This window comes from Ranitomeya variabilis, chromosome 4, assembly GCF_051348905.1.
Source record: "Ranitomeya variabilis isolate aRanVar5 chromosome 4, aRanVar5.hap1, whole genome shotgun sequence".
NCBI classification, from domain to species: domain Eukaryota; kingdom Metazoa; phylum Chordata; class Amphibia; order Anura; family Dendrobatidae; genus Ranitomeya; species Ranitomeya variabilis.
Genome location: NC_135235.1, coordinates 332,062,967 through 332,081,585, shown reverse-complemented (window position 1 = coordinate 332,081,585; position 18,619 = coordinate 332,062,967). Strand labels below are relative to the sequence as shown.

General features: G+C 45.9%; 1 protein-coding gene across 2 annotated transcripts in view; it reads right to left on the bottom strand.

The window, feature by feature from the left end:
• The window catches only part of LOC143764698 (uncharacterized), a 103,896-nt gene that overhangs the window by 11,738 nt on the left and 73,539 nt on the right, over positions 1 to 18,619 (bottom strand). The window contains exon 1 of one of the 2 annotated variants that reach the window (XM_077250548.1): positions 16,543 to 16,635. The exons of the other annotated variant lie outside the window; for it this stretch is intronic. The gene's annotated coding sequence lies outside the window, so the exon portion shown is untranslated. Of the gene's footprint in view, positions 1 to 16,542; positions 16,636 to 18,619 lie in introns of those variants that run through there. 2 annotated transcript variants of the gene reach the window in all.

Here is an 18,619-nt window from a genome sequence, read left to right as displayed (position 1 = left end):
CTGCGTATGTCTTTTCCTCTGAACTCACCGTCAATATATGTGGGGGGCTTCTGTCTCCTTTTTGGGGGAATTTCCCTAGAGGTAAGCCAGGTCTGTCTTTTCCTCTATTAGGGTTAGTTAGTCCTCCGGCTGGCGCTAGGCGTCTAGGGATAAAACGTAGGTACGCCACCCGGCCACTGTTAGTTGTGTGGTAGGTTTAGCTCACGGTCAGCTCGAGATTCCATCACCCAAGAGCTAGTCTGTTGTTTAAGTTCTCTGACGTTCCCTTGCCATTGGGAACCATGACAGATATGGGGTAATGAAGGGTTAATGTCACCTTGCTATTGTAAGGTGACATTAAGCCAGGTTAATAATGGAGAGGCGTCAATTATGACACCTATCCATTATTAATCCAATAGTACAAATGGTTAATAAAACACGCACATTATTACAAAGTACTTTAATGAAATAAAGACACATGTTGTTGTAATATTTTATCATTCTCTTAATCCAGCTGAAGACCCTCGTTCTGTAACAAAGTAAAAATAACAAATCAACAATATCTCATACCTTCCGATGATCAGTCACGTCCCACGAAGTAAATCCATCTGAAGGGGTTAAATCATTTTACAGCCAGGAGCTGTGCTAAATCACTGCTCGTGGTTGTAAAACCCCGGGAATGAATGGAGTGCAGGGTGACCTGTAGTTACCTTGAGTTGCGGTGAGGCGCCCTCTGCTGGATGTCCTCATATGAACTCGAGCGTGGAAACTTTTCCAAAGCTCCAGTTCATGAGGACATCCAGCAGAGGGCGCATCACCGCAACTAAAGGTAACTACAGATCACCCAGCTTTCCATTCAGTACCCGGGGTTTTACAGGGACGAGCGAGTGCATTAGCACAGCTCCTGGCTGTAAAATGATTTAACCCCTTCAGATGGATTTACATCGTGGGACATAACGACGGAAGGTATGGAATATTGTTGTTTGTTTTTTTAACTTTGTTTCAGGACGATGGTCTTCAGGTGGATTAAGAGTCTAATAAAATATTACAACAACATGTGTCTTTATTTTATTACAATACTTTGTAATCATGTGTGTGTGTGTTTTATTAACCATTTAGTACTATTGGATTAATAATGGATAGGTGTCATAATTGACGCCTCTCCATTATTAACCTGGCTTAATGTCACCTTACAATAGCAAGGTGACATTAACCCTTCATTACCCCATATCCCACCGCTACACGGGAGTGGGAAGAGAGTGGCCAAGTGCCAGAATAGGTGCATCTTCCAGATGTGCCTTTTATGGGGTGGCTGGGGGCAGATGTTTGTAGCCAGGGGGGGCCAATAACCATGGACCCTCTCTAGGCTATTAATATCTGCTCTCAGTCACTGGCTTTACCATTCTGGTGGAGAAAATTGCGCGGGAGCCCACGCCAATTTTTTCCGCTATTTAACCCTTTATTTTACAAGCTACAGAGCCCAAATTTTGCACATACAAACTAATAACATTAGTAGTGTGGAATATGCAAAAAAAAAGGGATATGAGATGGTTTACTGTGTGTAAACCATGTCTCATATCCTGTCGGGTTTGTGAAGGAGAGAGGAAAAGCCGGCAATTGAATTACCGGCTTTTCACTAACACCGCTGCGTATTTCTCGCAAGTCACACTGCTGGTCCGTGTGGAATCCGTATTTGTCTCGCCCCCATAGACTTTCATTGGTGATTTTTTTGCGCAATACGGTGACAAACGCAGCATGCTGCGATTTTCTACAGCCGTACAAGACCGTATATTACGGATGCGTAATATACGGCAGATAGGAGCTGGGCCATAGAGATTCATTGGGCCGTGTGTAATGCGTATTTTACGGACGTAGTTTATGCGCTCATACGTCCGTAAAACTCACTAGTGTTACGCCGGCCTAACATTCACATGTTTCCTGTGTTCCCCGCACTGTGATATTGTATCACGTTAGATCTCATGTCTGATTTACCTAAAGAAGTTTGAACGATTTGTAAAAGCTTGCTTGTAAGAACACACAGACATGAGTTATTTGACGCTAATATCTCCATGTACAGTGAGCTTTTTTTCTCTGGAAATGATTTTTTGCAGCATTTTCCTATAGACTTCCATATATTACACGAAAAACACACAAAAAAATGAGACGTTAAAACATTACAAAATATGATTGAGGAAGGAGGTTCTGTGGGAACTTTACACTGTGTATTGGGGGTGGTAGTACTGTGGGAATGTTATACTGTAGGTTGGGGAATGGTGGGACTGTGGGAACATTATACTGTGGGTGGGGGATGATAGTACTGTGGGAACATTATACTGTGGGTGGGGGATGATAGTACTGTTGGAACGTTATACTGTATGTGGGGAGATGGGACTGAAAACATTATACTGTATGTTGGGGGATGGTGGGACTGTGGGAATATTACACTGTGTGTGGGGGGGATGGCAGTACTGTGGGAATGTTATACTCTATGGGGGGGTGGGTCTGTGCGAACATTATACTGTGGGTGGGGGATGACGGTACTGTGGGAATATTATACTGTGTGTGGGGGGATGACGGTACTGTGGGAACATTATACTGTGTGTGGGGTATGGTGATAATGTGGGAACATTATACTGTGTGTGGTGGGATGGCGGTACTGTGGGAACGTTATACTATATGTGGGGGGATGGTGGGTATGTGGGAACATTATACTGTGTGTGGGAGGGTGGCGGCGGTACTGTGGGAACATTAAAATGTGAGTGGGGGATGGCAGTACTGTGGGGACATTATACAGTGTGCAGGTTTGTGGCGATACTATGGGAACATTATACTGTGTGTGAGGAGATGGCGGTACTGTGGGAAAATTATATTGTATGTTGGCGGATGGTAGTACTGTGCGTACATATAAACCTTAAAATTCAGATTTATTAATTTAAATTAAAAACAAAAATGCCTAGAAAAAACCCTTATTGCACAACAATACTACAGATACACAGGTCTGGGATGTCAGACCAACTTATCAGAGGTCTGACCATACCAATCAGTAGATCCATTAAACGGCCACCTAATATATCTCCTCTTTTGCATGATTCATTATATATAAAAATAATAACAGTCAATTAATTACAATGCCAAGAAGGACATGTGGAATGAATTAGGTTATACCACATGTGGCTTATGAAGCCCCGAGATGTCTGGTATATATTCCCTGCCTAGCAGCGGAGGTTGGCACCCTAGATAATGAGGTTTTGGAGTCCCATCACTTTGCCTATATGGGCTTGACACAGCAAATGATACTAAGGAAACCTAAACTAGACAGTCATCAACTATCTTCTGATTGGAGTTATATAAAACATGATATCATATAAAGCATGAATAACTTATCATTTTGATGCTTATCAATAGGAATTGCTTCTATGCCTCTGCCTCAATGCGTTTTTACTTTGATGGTTCATCAGGAGGCCAACATTTTTTTGTTCATGAGAGGTACAGATGCTAAGCAGTGATCAAGAGCCCATTGTGGCATACCTGGGCTGAGCATGCTGTGCATTTTAGTATGAGTGTACAACTACGTTCACACCCAATGTGAAGCCTGATAGTTTCTCCATCAAAGTCTCCAATATCCACAGTCATAGTCCAGGTATGGAGAGAGTGAGCTTAAGGTATCATCCCGGTGTATCATAGGGTGGCCCAACCCTTCACACCTTTTTCCTTCCCAACACCATTCCCACCTGACAAGTCTGAAGTTGGTTTACTATTTGGCAATTTTTTCTTTTCTGTTTTTTATAGGTTTAACAACAAAAATAAGTATCACAATAATAAAACACAATGCATCGAGGCGCCCTGATGTGAATACACTGTGTTCCAAATTATTATGCACAAAGAGTTTATGAGTGATAAGGTTAGAATTTTTTGTTTGTCATTTAAACTCATTGATGGTGATGTGTGTCAGGGCTCCTTATATCACTGAAAGCAATTGCAGATACCTGTGCAAATTAGTTTGGCAGGTGTGTCCAAAGAAAGGCAAGACTACTTAAGAAGGCTGTTCCACATTATTAAGCAGCCTACATTTTTTGCCAAAATGGGAAAGAAAAAGGATGTGTCGGCTGCTGAGAAGCAACAAATTGTGGAGTATTTAGGTCAAGGCATGACTATAATCAACATTGCCAAGACACTTCATCGCGATCATCGCACAATCAAGATGTATGTAGCTGATTCCCAGCAAACACGTGTGCGTGCTGATAAGGAAAATTTGAAGACTCTTTCCAACAGGCAATTGCGTAAGGTTAAAAGAGCAGCTGCAAAAATGCCTTGTCATAGCAGCAGACAAGTTTTTGAAGCTGCTGGTGCCTCCAACGTCCCCAGAACAACAAGATGCAGGGTCCTTCAGAGGTTTGCAGCTGTGCGTAAGCCATCCTGTCGACCACCTCTATCCACTGCACACAAGCAGAAACGGCTCCAGTGGGCCAAACGATACATGAAGACTGACTTCCAAACTGTTTTGTTCACCGATGAGTGCTGTGCAACGCTCGATGGTCCAGATGGATGGAGTGGAGGATAGCTGGTTGATGGACACCCCATGAAAACACGGCTAAGGCATCAACAAGGAGGAGGTGGAGTAATGTTTTGGGCTGGAATCATGGGGAGAGAGATTGTCGGCCCCTTTATGATCCCTGAAGGGGTAAAGATGAACTCCATAATCTATGTTTCTAAAACAACACTTCCTGCCATGGTTCAAGAGGAAGAACCGTGCTTTCCGCAGCAAGATCATTTTCATGCATGATAATGCACCGTCTCATGCTGCAAAAAACACATCTGCATCTCTGGCTGCTATGGGCATAAAAGAGGACAAACTTATGGTGTGGCCACCATCTTCCCCTGACCTCAACCCCATTGAGAACCTCTGGAGCATCATCAAAAGGAGTGTCTATGATGGCAGGAGGCAGTTCACATCTAAGCATCAGCTCTTGGAGGGTATTCTGTCCACATGCAAAACAATTGAAGCAGACACCATCCAAAAACTGACAAATTCAATGGACGAGAGAGTTCAGAAGCTTCTTTCGAACAAGGGGTCCTATGTGTAAGTGTAACATCACCTAGAATAAAGTTTTCACTTGAAAACTGTTTGATTTCATTTTGTAATAAGCTGATAATGCTTATAACTTCACAATTGACCATTTTTTTGTTCAAAATAAAAAAAAAAAAGGTTGAAAACTCTGCTGTGCATAATAATTTGGAACATGCATTTTGAGTGGGGAAGCACGGTGGCGCAGTGGTTAGCACAGCAGCCTTACAGCACTGGAGCTCTGGGCTCTAATCCCACCTTGGACAACATCTGCAAAGAGTTTGTATTTTCTCTCCGTGTTTGCGTGGGTTTCCTCCGGGCACTCCGGCTTCCTCCCACATTCCAAAGACATACTGATAGTGAATTTAGATTGTGAGCCCCATCGGGGACAGCGATGATAATGTGTGCAAACTGTAAAACCCTGCGTAATATGTTAGCGCTATATAAAAATAAAGATTATTATTATTGAGTGTTTATTTTTTTTTAAAAGATACTGTTTTCATAGGCAGTTTGTTCCAAAACATTGCAATTATACTAGAATAGTAGATGACTGGAAAATAACAATGACTGCAATTCAGATAGGAAATTTAGAGAAAATATGAGGAAATATTATTTACATAATAATTTGGAACACAGTGTACACTTAAAAACAGATACAAAAACAATAAAACTGGCACAAAAATGGGCATCAAAGTGGACACCAAAGAGCGTTGAAGAAAGGGTTAAATGACTTTGGGCCACTGATCTCACACTGCAGAACAGGGCGCCCCACATCAAAACCAGTTATCTCCAGCCTGGCCCAAATGGGTTATAGGTATCAGAACTGGCATCAAAGTGGGCAGATAGTCAACTTTGGAAATTTGAATAAGAAACTGGTGTTTTTAAGGGGTTAAATGACTTTGGACCACTGATCTGACACTCAAAATACACAGATAGTGATGTCTTGCATCAAACCCAGGTCCCTCCAGCCTGGTCCAAATGGGTTCTGGGCTCCAGAATTGGCATCAAAGTGGACAAACAGCCCATTATCACATATTTGAATAAGTGATGTTTTTAAGGGGATAAATTAATAACGGGTCCGGAGCCCACCCAAATTAATAGAATCTTAAACATGCGCCATTTCTGGGGCGGCTGAGAGCTGATGGATTTTGACCCCCTTTGGCTACATACATGGCCCCTTCATAGGCTATGAATATCAGCCCGCAGCTGCCTGCATAGCCTTTTCTGGATATTAATTATAAGGGTACCCCACGTCATTTTTTGGGGGCCACCCTATTTTAATAGCCAGTAAATGCTAAATATACAGCTGCGGGCTCATATTCACAGTCTAGGGAGATCCATGTGTATTAACCCCTTCCTAGGCTTTAAACATCGGCCCCAGGTCGCTGGTTTCCCTCTCTGGATTGGAAAATTACATGGGAGCCCACAACATTTTTTCCCCCAAAAATAATCTTTTATTTTATTAATCTTTTATTACATACATTTCCCCTAATTTTCACACACACTATACTAATTGTATTGATCACCGACACATACATATCTAACCATTCTGCATCTATTTAGTGTATGTAAACCATGTCTTCTATCCTGTCGGCTCCTGCAGTGATTTTACAGAAGCCGACAAATGAATTACCGGCTATTCTTCTATCTCTCTCTGCAATAAAAAGATATATACACACATGTGTGCCACTGATTATATATATATATATATTGTAGCATGGCTAAAGGGTGTATAATCGACAGGAGGTATGTGCCACATAAGTGCCTTGTTGCTGTAATGTAGCTCGGAGTATTTCTTTGTTGTATATAAACATGTATATATATGTCTTACAGGACCTGTGGTGATGTCCACCTAGGGGTGGAAAAAACGCAGGAACGGGTTGTGCAGAGGTTCTATTGGCCTGGGTGTCACCGGGAAATAGTGAACTATTGCAGGTCCTGCCCTACATGTCAGCTAACTGCTCCCACTCCTCATTTCCGGAACCCCCTTGTGCCACTGCCCATTATTGAGGTGCCATTCGAGAGAATTGCCATGGACTTGGTCGGTCCCTTAGTTAAATCAGCCCGGGGCCATCAGTATATATTAGTCATCCTGGACTATGCCACACGCTATCCTGAGGCAATTCCTCTGAGAAATTCTTCCTCGAAGAATATAGTCCGCGAGTTGGTCCATGTCTTTTCCCGGACAGGTCTGCCGAAAGAGATCCTGACTGACCAGGGGACACCTTTCATGAGCAAGGTGATGAGGGAGTTATGCAAAGCCCTGAAAATCTCCCAGTTGAGGACCTCGGTGTACCATCCCCAGTCAGATGGCCTTGTTGAGAGATTTAACAAGACACTGAAGAGCATGCTGAGAAAAGCTATAGAGAAAGACGGAAGAGACTGGGATTGTCTCTTACCCTATCTGATGTTTTCCATTCGTGAAGTTCCACAGGCCTCCACAGGGTTCTCACCGTTTGAGCTTCTATATGGCCGACATCCGCGAGGACTCCTGGATATAGCCAAGGAAACCTGGGAAGCCGAAGTCACGCCCCACAGAAGCATCATTGAGCATGTGGCCCAGATGCAGCAGAGGATTGCAAAGGTGATGCCTATTGTGAAAGAACACCTCCTCCAGGCACAAGAAGCTCAGGCCAGAGTCTACAACCGGTCTGCAAGAGTGAGGCAGTTCAATCCGGGAGACCGAGTTCTTGTGTTAGTTCCGACGGTGGAGAGCAAGTTCCTGGCCAAATGGCAAGGGCCATATGAGGTTGTCGAGAAGCTTGGGGAAGTAAATTATAAAATTCACCAACCAGGAAGAAGGAAACCATTCCAAGTATACCATGTCAACCTCATCAAGCCGTGGCAAGATAGAGTGCCGACAGTAACTCCATCGTTGTTAAGCAACCCAGAAGGTGAGGTTGGAGCGGTTACTATAGCGGAGACGCTATCAAAGACCCAGAAATAGCAGTGCCGGGAGTTACTCCAGAAAAACAGGGACCTGTTTTCAGAGTTGCCAGGACACATGAAGGTCATAGAGCACGAGGTCCTAACAGAGCCACATGTGCGGGTGAACGTGAAGCCCTATCGTATTCCTGAGGCTCGTCGAGAAGTTATCTCCAAGGAAGTGGAGCGTATGTTGAAGCTTGGAGTTATTGAGGAATCCAAGAGCGGTTGGTCGAGCCCAATTGTCCTGGTCCCAAAGCCTGATGGAGAGTGGAGGTTTTGCAACGACTATCGGAAGTTGAATGAGGTCTCCAAGTTTGACGCTTATCCCATGCCCCGCGTTGATGAGCTCATCGAAAGGCTTGGGCACGCCAGATATATATCCACCTTGGATTTGACAAAGGGGTATTGGCAGATCCCCATGGCACAGGAAGCCAAGGAGAAGACGGCCTTTTCGACACCTGATGGATGCTTCCAGTATGTCCGGATGCCATTTGGCCTACAGGGAGCTCCGGCGACCTTCCAGAGGGCTATGGATAGAGTCCTTGCACCCCATAAGGCCTACGCTGCTGCATACCTAGATGATATCGTCATTTTTAGCCCGGACTGGGAGAGTCATCTGGAGAAAGTCCAAGCAGTGTTTGATGCTCTAAGAAAGGCGGGGTTTACAATAAACCTGAAGAAGTGTGCCTTGGGTAAGGAAGAAGCTAAATACGTATGCTATATAGTGGGTCGTGGCGAAATAAAGCCCCAAATCAGGAAAGTGGAGGCAATCCAAACATGGCCGAAACCACTCTCCAAAAAGCAAGTTAAAGCCTTTCTGGGAATTGTGGGATTTACAGGAGGTTCATCCCGAACTTCGCCACAGTGGCTGCGCCTCTGACTGATCTGCTAAAGGGGACAAAATCGGTGATGGTTAAATGGTCCGAAGAGACAGAGTCAGCCTTTCAAGAGTTGAAAGGGGCTCTATGTAAGCAGCCCGTTCTGATGGCCCCAGACTTCAATAAAGAATTTATTCTTCAGACAGATGCCTCAGATGTTGGGGTAGGAGCAGTCCTTTCCCAAGAGCTACATGGGGAGGAGCATCCTGTTCTCTATCTGAGTAGAAAGCTGTCCTCATCTGAGAAGAACTACTCAGTCGTGGAAAAAGAGTGTTTGGCCATAAAGTGGGCGGTGGACACGTTACGGTACTATCTGCTGGGGCGTAAATTCAGACTAATATCTGACCATGCCCCACTTAGATGGATGAGGGAAACAAAGGGTAGAAATGCTAGGGTCACCCGTTGGTTCTTAGCCCTGCAGGACTTCAGTTTCCATGTGGAACATAGGGCCGGAAAGCTGCACGGTAATGCAGATGCCCTATCAAGAATCCCTTGTTTAGTGGGGGAAAGTGCCAAGCCCCACGGCTTTAGGCAGAGGGGGGAGGTATGTAGCATGGCTAAAGGGTGTATAATCGACGGGAGGTATGTGCCACATAAGTGCCTTGTTGCTGTAATGTAGCTCGGAGTATTTCTTTGTTGTATATAAACATGTATATATATGTCTTACAGGACCTGTGGTGATGTCAGACCACATGGCTAATCATGTGATGGGTTGCTGGGTGTGGTTAGCTTTATATAAGACAGGCTAATGCTCAACACAGGTTAGATGTGTGGAGCTGCTAGCCTCCAGTGGATGTTCTTAGAAGCAGACAGGGCAGTTGTCTGCAGAGCTCTCTGTGCGGAGCAGCACAGAGGCTGAGGGAGCCTGAAGGACTGGACACTTTGTTTTTCTTTCCCTGAACTAAAGGCTATTTATTTGCTGTTATCTTTCCATGTGGTTTATGAGGTAATAAACCCTGAGAACTTTTAAAGAAACGTGCCTCCTGAGTGTCAGCCATCGCACCTGAGTGAGTGAAATCCTTACAATATATATATATACATACACACACACACACACACACACACACACACACACACACACTGCTCAAAAAAAAAAAAGGAACACATTTAACAGCAAAATATAACTCCGAGTAAATCAACTTCTGTGAAATCAAACTGTCCACTTAGGAAGCAACACTGTTTGACAATCAATTTCACATGCTGTTGTGCAAATGGAATAGACAACAGATGGAAATTGTTGGCAATTATCAAGACACACTCAATAAAGGAGTGGTTATGCAGGTGGGGATCACAGACCGCATCTCAGTACCAATGCTTTCTGGCTGATGTTGTGGTCACTTTTGAATGTTGGTTGTGCTTTCACACTCATGGTAGCATGAGATGGACTCTACAACCCACACAAGTGGCTTAGGTAGTGCAGCTCATCCAGGATGGCACATCAATGCGAGCTGTGGCAAGAAGGTTTCCTGTGTAGTAGTAGCGTAGTGTCCAGAGTCTGGAGGCGCTACCAGGAGACAGGCCAGTACACCAGGAGACATGGAGGGGGCCATAGGAGGGCAACAACCCAGCAGCAGGACCGCTACCTCACCCTTTGTGCAAGGAAGAACAGGAGGAGCACTGCCAGAGGCCTGCAAAATTACCTCCAGCAGGCAACAAATGTGCAGGTGTCTGCACAAACGGTTAGAAACCTACTCTATGAGGATGGTCTGATTGCCCAACGTCCACAGATGGGGGGTGTGCTCATAGCCCAACACTGTGCAGGACGATAGGCATTTGCCACAGAACACCAGGATTGGCAAATTCGCCACTGGCGCCCTGTGCTCTACACAGATGAAAGCAGGTTCACACTGAGTACATGTGACAGAGTCTGGAGACGCCATGGAGAGCGATCTGCTGCCTGCAACATCCTTAAGCATGACCGGTTTGGCAGTGGGTCAGTATTGGTGTGGGGTGGCATTTCTTTTGACGGCCGCACAGCCCTCCATGTGCTCGCCAGAGGTAGCCTGACGGTCAATAGGCACAGAGATAAGATCCTCAGACCCCTTGTGAGACCATATGCTGGTGCGGTTGGCCCTGGGTTACTCCTAATGCAGGACAATGACAGACCTCATGTGGCTGGAGTGTATCAGCAGTTCCTGCAAGATGAAGACATTGAAGTTATTGACTGGCCTGCCCATTGCCCAGACCTGAATCTGATTGAACACATCTGGGACATCATGTCTTGCACCATCCACCAACGTCACATTGCACAACAGACTGTCCAGGAGTTGGCGGATACTTTAGTCCAGGTCTGGGAGGAGATCCCTCAGGAGACCATCCGCCGCTTCATAAGGAGCATGCCCAGGCATTGTAGGGAGGTCATACAGGCACGTGGTGGCCACACACACTACTGAGCATCATTCTTTTGAGGCATTTCCACTGAAGTTGGATCTGCCTGTAATTTGATTTTCCACTTTGATTTTGATTATCATTACAAATCCAGACCTCCATGGGATATTCATTTTGATTTACATTGATCATTTTTATGTTTTATTATTCTCAACACATTCCACTATGTAATGAATAAAGACTTGCCTCTCTGACTTTTCCCGGCGCCTGCGCACTGCAGTACTTTGCTCTGCCCTCAACAGGGCAGACAAAGTACGCCTGCGCCAGAGCTGCAGCGTGAAGACAAGAAGAGGACGTCATCGTAAGAAGATGGGAGGCTCCGGGCCGGACCGCAGAATGCTGTAGATAAGTCCCTGATGCCGGTGGGCTTAGCTCACCTTCGATTTTGGGGGTGACAGGTTCCCTTTAAAAGCCATTAAGGGTGTGGGGCTCCCCTGAATATTGTGGCAGCCAGGCCGCTCCTGGTATATAGTGCATGGATAGCGGCACAATAGGAGCTGTTACTGTGGCTGGGTCTGGCCTATTTCCAGGAGCTGCAGGCACTGCGGGGCCTGGTGGCATTATGGGACCTGCGGCTGCGTCCACCGCTGGGCCTGGGGGCATCATGGGACCTGCGGCTGCGACAACCAATGGGCCTGGGGGCATCATGGGACTTGCGGCTGCGACCGCCGCTAGTTCTCCTCCCAGGTCCGACATTTCCATTCCCCCGTGCTAACCTTCAGTTTGGCTGGCGTCTCTCCTCCAGAGTCTGTAGCGATTTCTCCTGTGCACGGTTAGTCACTCTTTCCAGTCCCCCATCCAGGTCTTTGCAGCGTCTTCACTTGCGGTTCTCCTGCACGGCGTCCTCCGTTGCGGCTCTCACTTCAGGCTCAGCACACAATGGCACACCCCTCTTTTCCTGCGATCCTCACGGCGCTCTTTCTGGTGGCTGTTTTTTGGCAGTTATTTTGAAAACAAAGTGCGCGCACCGTGTGGCGCAGTATGGAGATGTTTTGATGGCAATGTTTTAAAAGCTCATTAGAAGTCTCTCTAGTTTCTCAATAAATCACAGTCTCTTAGGCGTACAAGACCCGTTTGCTGGATCAGTCCATCCTGTTCGTGATGCCAAAATGTAACGCCCGCCAGGGCCGTGGGATACTTAGTACCGGGTCCGGTACTTAAAGGGATGTGTCACGGCAGCGGCGACCCGGTCCGTGGCCCTGGGTGCCTATGTTAAAGGGAAAGTCTTTGTAAAGGGGTTTTTGAAATAAAGAAAGTTCATGACGCCACCTGTGTTACTCGGTCAGAGGTGACCAACGCTGTTAAAAGGGGTCCTCTGGGGTGATGTTATGGCAGCCAGATGGTATAACTTCCCACAGGTGAAGTAGGTCCCCATGGTTCCCGGTGAATAGATGGAGGATGGTGAGTGGTGCAGTAAAGAACGAAGGACGCAGTTGTGTAGTCTTTTTACCTGGCTTACTGATGGTTGCAGGCAGCCACAGTCCAGGGCACCAGATCACAGGTACAGGCAGGGTCCGGCCGGCTTGGAAGCGACTTCAGAGTTCAGCTTTACCAGGTGGAGTTAAAAGCCTTCCTTCTAGCGCTGTGGTGTAGTTCCTTACTGCCTATGGCTTCCTAGCAAGGTCCTCTCAGTTATCTCTGTCCTTTAGTGAAGTGGGACACAAACCTGTATGACAGGTGACTTGAGCCTTTTTACAGGGTCTCTATCATGACCTGGGCTCTATGTGTCACTGTGTCTCCTGGGCATTAGGGCGGACATGTTATGTGTTGTCTAGCTGTCCTACCGGTTTCTGCTGTGCCTCCTAGAGTATGACACAACCTCGGTCTTCTGGTTACCGGTATCCGCGCTCAATCAGGGAGGTAGCCCTCTCGCAGCTATTCTCCCTTGTTGTCACTCTCCTGTGCTTCACTCTCTGGCACGTTCACTAAAAGCTGTTCTTCCTTCTGTATATCGCTATTCAGGGGCTACAGCACTTCAGGCTGTACAGCCCCTTACTCGTCCTTCTGCCTCAGACTGCTCCAGTTTGCTATCTGGCACCAACTGTCTAACTCTTCCTAACTCCTCCTCCTGACCAGAGACAGCAGCTCCCCTGAAGTTGAGTGTAGAGCTCCCCCTTCAGGCCTGGAGTCAGAACGGTGTTGTATGTGCTAATTACCTGTTAAGAGGAATCTTACATCACTCTCCCCGTGAGGAAAGCAATGCCACTGTGACAACCAGGACCCTGGGGCGTCACACATGCGTTTGATATTTCCAGGAGGGCATGTCTCAATGGGCATGTCTAAATCAGTTCCTGGACATGCGCAGTCTGAAGTACGCAAGCGTATCGAACACATGCGTACGCAAAGACATACGTACGCATGCGTTCCCATAGACAATAATGCGTTTTTTTTAATGCACTCATCCGCATGCTCATGCCTGCGCATATTTGATGGAAATTTGACGCCTCAAAAATTCCAACATGGTGCGTTAGCCGTGCCCAGCTGCACACTGCGAAAAAACGCATGCGTAAGCAAATGCGGGCGAACGCATTCACCTGCGTCTACAATGTTAAAGATAGGAAATCAAGATGCATGCGGATGTATGGGTCAGAAACGCTGCGGACATAACCGCAAATGTGAAACCAGCCTTACTTATTCAAATCATCAAAATCGATGCCAACTTTGATGCCAATTCTCATGGCCACAACCCATTTGGGAAAAGCTAAAGTGACATGAATTTCATGTCAAAATGCATGTAACAATGGTGTCAGGTCAGTGGCCCAAAGGCATTTAACCCCTTAAAAAGATCACTTATTCAAATCTGTGAAAATCAATCGTCTGTTTGCCCACTTTGATGCCAGTTCTGATGCCCAGAACTCATTTGGGCCAGGCTAAAGGGACCTGGGTTTGATGCGGGCCATCACTATCTGTGTATTCTTAGTGTGAAATCAGTGGCCCTAAGTCCTTTAACCCCTTAAAAACATAAGTTACTTATTCAAATATGTGAAAATGGGCTGTATGCCCACTGTGATGCCAATTCTGGTGTCCAGAACACATTTGGGCCAGGCTGAAGAGACATGGTTTTGATGTGGGGCTCCATGTTCTATATGTATGCACTGTGGTATCAGTGGCCCAAAGGCATTTAACCCCTTAAACATCAGTTACTTATTCAAATCTGTGACAATGGGCTGTTTGCCAAAATTTTATGCCAATTCTGGTGCCCAGAACCCATTTGGGCCAGGCTGGAGGGACCTGGGTTTGATGCAGGGCATCACTATCTGTGTATTTTAAGTGTCAGATTGGTGGCCCAAAGTCATTTAACCCCTTAAAAACATCAGTTACTTATTCAAATCTGTGAAAATGGGCTGTTTGCCCACTTTGATGCCAATTCTGGTGCCCAGAACCCATTTGGGCCAGGCTGGAGTGACCTGAGTTTGATGCAGGTCATCACTATCTGTGTATTTTAAGTGTCAGATCAGTGGCCTAAGTTATTTAACCCTTAAAAACACCAGTTACTTATTCAAATGGCCAAAACTGATTGTCTGCCCACTTTGAGGCTAGTTCTGATGCCCAGAACTCATTTGGGCCAGGCTGGAGTGACCCGAGTTTGTTGCAGGGCATCACTATCTGTGTATTTTAAGTGTCAGATCAGTGGCCCAAATTCATTTACCCCCTTAAAAACATCAGTTACTTATTCAAATCTGTGAAAATGGGCTGTTTGCCCACTTTGATGCCAATTCTGGTGCCCAGAACCCATTTGGGCCAGGCTGGAGTGACCTGAGTTTGATGCAGGTCATCACTATCTGTGTATTTTAAGTGTCAGATCAGTGGCCTAAGTTATTTAACCCTTAAAAACACCAGTTACTTATTCAAATGGCCAAAACTGATTGTCTGCCCACTTTGAGGCTAGTTCTGATGCCCAGAACTCATTTGGGCCAGGCTGGAGTGACCCGAGTTTGTTGCAGGGCATCACTATCTGTGTATTTTAAGTGTCAGATCAGTGGCCCAAATTCATTTACCCCCTTAAAAACATCAGTTACTTATTCAAATCTGTGAAAATGGGCTGTTAGTCCACTTTGATGCAAGTTCTGATGCCCAGAACCCATTCGGGCCAGGCTGAAGAAACCTGGTTTTGATGTGGGCTCCCTGTTCTATATGTATGCACTGTGATATCAATGGCCCAAAGGCATTTAACACTTTCTTCAACGCTCTTTGGTTCCCACTTTGATACCCATTTTTGTGCCAGTTTTATTGTTTTTGTAGCTGTTTAAGTGTATTCACACCAGGGAGCCTCGCTGCATTGTGTTTTATTATTTTGATGCTTTTTTTTGTTGTTAAACCTATAAACAGAAAAGATAAAATTGCTGAATAAGAAACCAACTTCAGCTCCGAATAAGAAACCAACTTCAGCCTCATTCCAACCTGCCAGTAGGAATGCTGTTTAGCATTGTGTGTTCAACAGTGGAACACTTCCGCCCTGGTTATGCAGGAGCGGTAAAATACCAATGCCGGAAACCGAAAGTGCCAGCGCCCCACGCTGAAATGCACACATGCCCAATGCGCAGGCGTGTCATGAGGATGCCAGAACCCAGTGTTGCTTGTGGAATTATGTCCCTCGGCTTCACTAAGGGCAACCAAACTGGACATTATTCTGCTGATGTTCAGGGTCCCACATGGGATACACAGACTGGATGGAGGTACTGTGGGAACATTGTACTGTGTGTGGGGGGATGGCAGTACTGTGGGAACTTTATACTGTGTGGGAAAATGGAGGTACTGTAAGAACATTATACTGTGTGGAGGGTGGCAGTACTATGGGGTTATACCTTATGTGGGGGTGATGGCTATACTATGAGAACATTATACTGTATGTGGTGGATGGAGGCACTGTGGGAGAATTATACTTGGGGGCTTAACAATCGTTTCAACAGCCCAGCAAGAGAGGGGCCTGGCAACGTCAGCCCCTACTTCAGCTGGATGTGCATTTTTGGACTAACATTCACCTGAAGTGTATTGCAGTGCAAAGACCCATCAGGTCAGTGCGCTGCAATACACACTGCCGGCAAATCAGTGGCCAGCAGCTGACGTCTGCTTGCATGTGACTAGGGGTGCATGGAAGTGACATCATGCGCCCCTATTGTTTACATCATGCTGAAGTCCGCTGCCAGCTCCAGAAGAAGATGCCGTGCGGCGAAAGGGGAGGGAAGGTGAATACAATGATTTTTTTTACCACTGAGTACACAGAGTCCATGGCCATATTACTACATGTATGGCTGTGGGCTGTGCATCATACTACATGTATGACTGTGGGCTGTGCTTTTTTACCTGCTACATAAAAGATCTGATCTTCGATGGTCGGTGTTAGAAGAGGCGACCGCAGCGGATTCACAATCACAACACAGGAAACAGAGAAGAGTTGTTATAAACTTAGTGCTAAGTGCAGTGGAGATCAGTATCATAGGTCAGAAAAGAGGCCGAGAGACAACAGGTTAAGAGTTAAAGAATATTAATGATGGTATGCAGGTAAACAGCTATGACACAGCAGGTAAGTAGCAGACAGAGCTGGATAAGCAGTAAGCACATGTACAGACCGTGGAAGTCTAGGTATGTCAGGTCCAGAGACCTGGAGACCAGGCCAGGCCTCCTAGCAGGGAACAGTCCAGCAGCAGAGACGAGTGCAGAGCAGATCCAGGGAAACAAGTCTTATGATGAAGAGACGTAGATCCGGAGACAGGTGGGGTATCCCAAGGTAATGAAGAAACCAGCAAGGTAGCAGTTCTTCCAGCTTGATCACAAGTCCAGGAACAAGATACTCAAGCAATGAGAAATATACAGAGCTCCCTTATATACACCACAGACAGGAACAGGGAAAGTCTGACAGGAAACAAGATGGCCCCTGTGAGGCCAGTGACTCCATCTTAGGTAAGGGCAAAAGTAACCGAACTGAGGGCAACGGCAGACAGAAAGATGTACAGTCCAAATAATTACATTACTCCCTTCTTAAAAGACGTCCTCTGGACGATCTTAAGTCTGGCTTATTGGGGTATCTGCTGTGAAACAGTCTGATCAGATGGGGAGCATGGATGTTTTCCAGAGGTTCCCAGGAATTTTCTTCAACCGAGTATCCCTGCCATTTCACCAGATACTGAAGACATATCCTATGAATCCGTGAATCCAAGATTTTCTCCACAACGAATTCCTCTTGCCCGTCAATGAGGACTGAATCAGGAGGAGCAGAGGTGCGTCCGGGAAAAGAATTAGGCACTGCTGGTTTAAGCAGGGAAACATGGAAAACAGGATGAATTTTTAAAGAGTTAGGCAACTTGAGTCGACAGGCTACTGGATTCACAATACCGCTGATCTTATATGGGCCAACATATTTTTGCCCCAGCTTGGAAGTCGGAATTCTGAGTTTTAAGTTTTTTGTTGAGAGCCAGACCATGTCTCCTACCTTGTATGTTGGTGCTGGCTTACGGAATCTGTCTGCTGCCTTCTTGAATCTTTCCTGTGCTGAAACTAAGGTGTTTTTTAGAACATCCAAATTTTGCTGTAAAGATGCAATGCGGTCAGCAACCGCAGGCACAGACATGTCTATGGGGAGTCGAGGGAGAATACTGGGATGATATCCCTTGTTAGCAAAGAACGGAGATAATTTGGTGGAAGCATTCTGAGAGTTGTTATACGTGAACTTGGCCAACGGAAGTAGACTCACCCAATCGTCTTGTAGATGACACACATAGCAACGCAGATACTGCTCCAAGGTTTGATTGGTCCGCTCTATCTGGCCGTTAGACTGTGGATGAAAGGCAGATGATAATTTTACTTTGATGTCCAGAGCAGCACAGAAGCTTTGCCAGAACCGTGAGGTGAATTGAACTCCAGGATCAGATATTACTTCATCCGGAGCTCCGTGTAAACGAAAAACATTTTGCACAACAAGATCCGCTGTTTGCTTAGCTGTTGGGACACCAGCACAGGGAATAAAATGAGCAGCTTTAGTCAACCGGACAACTACTACAAGAATCGTGGTTTTTCCCTGTGACAAAGGCAACTCCACAATAAAATCCATTGAAATAGACCCCCAGGGACGAGATGGAATAGGCAGAGGTTGCAACAGTCCTGTAGGTGAAGAACGAGGGACTTTTGAAATGGCACATACCTCACACGATGACACGTACCGAAGAACATCTTTCCGAAAAGTCGGCCACCAGAAAAAACGAGACAGAAATTCTTGAGTTTTCTGAACTCCCCTATGACCGGCAAACTTAGAGTCATGCATTAATTTCAACACACTCAGTTTTACTGTTTCTGGGATATACAGACGCTGTCCTTGAAACCAAAGTCCATTCTTGAAAGTCAGATTTACCTGAGTGGGTGGTTGACTCAAAAGTGAATCCGCAGC